Consider the following 4,204-nt stretch of genomic DNA (forward strand, 5'->3'; position numbering starts at 1 on the left):
ACCCAAGAGTTGATTAGAGCAGAGGTTAGCAGAGTTTCTTATGTAGAAGGCCAGACAATAAATGTTTTCAATTTGGTGGGCCCCATGGCCTCCTCTTCCCTGCAGGGCATATGCTCTAAGACCGCCCTGAAACCACAGATAGGATCAAGCCCAATTTCTACTTTTTTCTCTGTCCATATATACCCATCATAATGATCGATTTATAAATCAGCCCAAGTTAGAGATTAGCACAGCTAATGATAAAATCTATCAGTATGCTATTATCATAAAAGTTTTACCTTGGGCCATTAAGTAAAATAATGGTGGCTCAAACATAAGCCCTGTGGGATCCTGTCTGGGGGCCTGATGTCTGAGATGGACACTGAGTGACTGGGCAGGTGGCAAATGGCCAAGTTGTGTCCTGACAGCATGAGTTTTCATCACACTATGCAGAACAGTGCAAAATTTAAAGTCAGAAATTATTTGTTTCTGGAATTTTCCATTTAATGGTTTCAGAGCATGGTTGATACAAAGTAACTGAAACCACCATTACCAAAACTTCAGATGAGGGATTTCAGTGCTCCTCTGGACTGTCTCAGTATGAAAGCAGCCAAAAATAGAATGTAATAAACAAACATCACTTAGTTCAATAAAACTTTATTCATAAAAACAGGTAGCGGGCCACACTTGGCCCACTGGAAATACTTGCCAACTTCAAATCGAAAACTCAGTGTTTCACATGTGCTCTTTAGACCAGCAGCAGCAAGTGGGCTAAAAACACAACCACAGGCCCCTCCTAAACTGCTGAAGAGAAAGTGGACTTGAAGAAGACCTCAGGGGTCTGTGTGCACTTTAGGGTTAGAGAGGCCTCAGGGCCCAGCTCCCCGCCCCCACATCTCAGGTTGGACATGCAGTTCGCTCTTTTACTTGGCTCATGTCTCCACTCGAATGTGGACTCTAGGAGGATGGGGTCCTTGCTTCTGCTTAGCTCCTGCACCACAGCCTCATCCTGAGAATGCATCCTGATTCCACAAGGATTCACAGAACTCCCAGGGTGTCCACAGCCCAGACCCAGGCTGCCTTCAGTGGCTACCTGTGCAGCAATGGGCTGCGGAATGCAGGGCTCCCACAGACAGCCTCTGATACTGCGCAGATGGGGTTCAAGTCCCACTGCCGACACATCAGGCCTCAGTTTTTGGGAAAAGGGGAGGTCAGTAACGAATGCCCCCTCCCAGGGTTAGGGACAGTGTCCCAGCAGCCATGCCAGTGTGGCAGGTACGTGGGGATCAGAGACACACAGGGCTCCGGCTGGCCCTAAATATCTCAGTGTGAGTTAGGTGGGGACTTGACAAGGAGAAGAGGAACTTGAGGACTCTGGGAGTGTGGAATGGGGACAAACTCCCTATCTGAAGAGCTTATAATGGCAGGACAGGTACTGGGAGGCCTCAGGCGGCCTCCAATGTCCTAGAAAAGCAAAGCTGAAAGAGCCCTTGGAAAACATCAAAACTAGCAGTTAAAAAAAAAAATAGTTTCAAAGCAACATAAGTGCTTATTCAAGCAACATCAGGCAGGCCCACAGTGTCCTCAGAACCTGTGAGAACAGCATTAGGTCAGAAGGCCCTGCAACTAGGCGGGCCAGCAGGTGACTATACAGAGGTGGAGACAGCGGTGACCAGGACAACATCTCAGGGGTAGCTCTGAGTGCCTGAATTTCCAAAAGAAGCAACAAAACAGTTTTTCTGTAGCAATGTTTGAATGTGGGCTCAATTAAAAGCAAAAACAAAAAAGCCACACAGCCTGCAAACCAAAAACCACACTGCAGGCCAAACCCACCTACTCAGCAGATAAGGAAAGGGGTTTGGGGCGGACACACCTCACCCCAGGTCTCACAGCAGCTGGGAGGGTGAGCTGGAGGTGCTCAGGAGACTGAGGAAGGAGACAGGTCCCGGCAGAAGCCATGCTTATTCTGTCCTTCCAGGAGGGAGTGTGGACACACACGGGGAGGGCATGGATGAACATGTAAAACTAATATTTATAACTCGTGACATCTGCTGAGTGGTTTCTACATGCTGGGCCTTACGATGAGTTATCAAGACAAGAAAGGATGGGAAATGTATAGACTCTGGATTCAGATCTTGACCCCCACTTCCTGACTTGGTGACCTTTGCCAAGCATAACCTCCCTGTACCTCTGCCTGTTCACCTATCTTACAGAGGTCTTCGGGGAATGAAATGAGTTAAAGTACATAAACCTCCTAGACCAGAGCCTGGTACCCAGCCAGCTGGTGGTACTAGCTGTATTTACAACCACTGTCTTTTACAGGTAGGGCAGCTGAGGGTCACAACTCCTACGCTCACAATCCAAAGAGCCTGTCTGACCCCAGGGCCCCACTTCTACCTGGGACCAGAATAAACACTTTACCACCACAGCCCCAGGGTAGCCCCAACTTGTACCTCTATTCAGCCAAGGCTCAGGGCAGCCTGTGCCTCCAAGCCTCTACCACCCCACCTGCTGTCCGGTCACAGCAGCAGCCTGGGTCAAAAGTCAGGATGCAAAAATTCCCAAGGCAGATGGCTGGCAGCCTGTCCTCTGAGCACGCAGGAATGGATGAAGGTCTTTTCCAGGCCAGCGGCCCCAGACGCGCCCCAGGGCATGTGAGCACAGCCCTCCCAGGTCCTCCCTGCAATTTCTAGGGCTTGGCCCAGCTCTCTGGCCAGCCGCTCGGAATGAATCATTCCCACAAACCCTCCTCAGGCTGTAGCTTGGGATGGGGGAGAGCTAAGAAGGGGCATGGGAGGGGCAGGCATCCTAGGCCTTCTTTGGTGTGGCCCCAAACAGGGAGGATGTTTGTCTATGGACATCAAGGGGCCTCGCAGAGAGCAGGGAAAAGGGGCAAAAGGGCAGACCTGGGGCTGCTGCTACCCAGGGAAGCTTCCATGATGCCACATGGCAAACAAGAGCCACCAGGCCCAAGCTCTGAGGAGGGCACAATGTAATCACCAGCCTCAGGCTGCAAAGAAGCTGTATCTGACCACTGCTCTTGCTGTAAGTCCATGCACAGCGTTACAACGACAATAAACTCGGACGGGCTTATGGATCCCAAGGTGCTACCTACGCGCGGATGGTCCATGCCTATTCCCCTGTGGCACACTGAGGCCAAAGACAGGAGGAGATCTGTGTGTGCCAGGGCCCTCAGATGGGGCGTTTGTAACTTAGAACTGCTCAGCTCCGGCCTGGGGGTGGCACTTCTAGCAATAAGTGGCAACTTTCTTGGGCCCATCATGCGCCCCACATCATGTGGCCACCAGGGGAAGCCACCTTCAGAGGGAGCGTGGGAGTCCAGGCTTGATTTGGGGGCCACGAGGCGGGCCTTGGGTCGCAGTGTAGGACACTCAGCAAGGGTCTCCATGGCCTCCCTGACCGCTCAGCTATGGAAGATTATCGGAAGCCTCCTACCCTGCTGGTGGGAGCGTCACATGATACAGACACTTCGGAAAACAGTGTGCCGGGTCCTCAAAATGTGAAACAGAGGGACCATATGACCCAGCAACTCCACCCGGGCATATACCTGAAAGAACTGAAAACGCAAAACACACAACTCACATGGCCGTGAGCAGACAGATGAGTAGTGTGGCACATCCACAAATGAAATAGTATTCAGTCGTGAAAAGTAATGAAGTACTAAAAACAGAAAAGTAATGAAGTACTGATAAATGCTGCGATGGGATAAACTTTGGAAGCACATCCGAAATGGAAAACGCCAATCACAGAAGGCCACACGGCGTAGGCTCCTATGGACAGGTACAACCAATATAGGCAAATTCACAGAGACAGAGAGAGTGGACTGGTAGCTGTGAGGGTTTGGGGACGGAGGGTTTGGGATATGAATGTTAATCAGTACAGTGTTTCTGTTTGGGATGGACAAAATGTTCTAAAATTAGACAGTGGTGATTATTGCACAACTCTGAATATCCTAAAACCCACTGAAGTGTGTATTTTAAAAGGCCAAATTGTATGGTATGTGAATCATATCCCAATAAAGCTACTGTAAAACTTATGAGATCTTTTGAAAACAGGGTGAAAAAAGATATATACTAAACCAGGTGTGGGGGCGCATGCCTGTAATACCAGCACTTGGAAGGCTGAGGCAGGAGGATCACCAGTTCAAGACCAGCCTATACTACATAAAGAGACCCTATCTCAAAAAAAAAAAAAAAAAACATAA

The sequence above is a fragment of the Fukomys damarensis genome, unplaced genomic scaffold (assembly GCF_012274545.1).
Source record: "Fukomys damarensis isolate Sample0158 unplaced genomic scaffold, DMR_v1.0_HiC HiC_scaffold_12, whole genome shotgun sequence".
Lineage (NCBI taxonomy): Eukaryota > Metazoa > Chordata > Mammalia > Rodentia > Bathyergidae > Fukomys > Fukomys damarensis.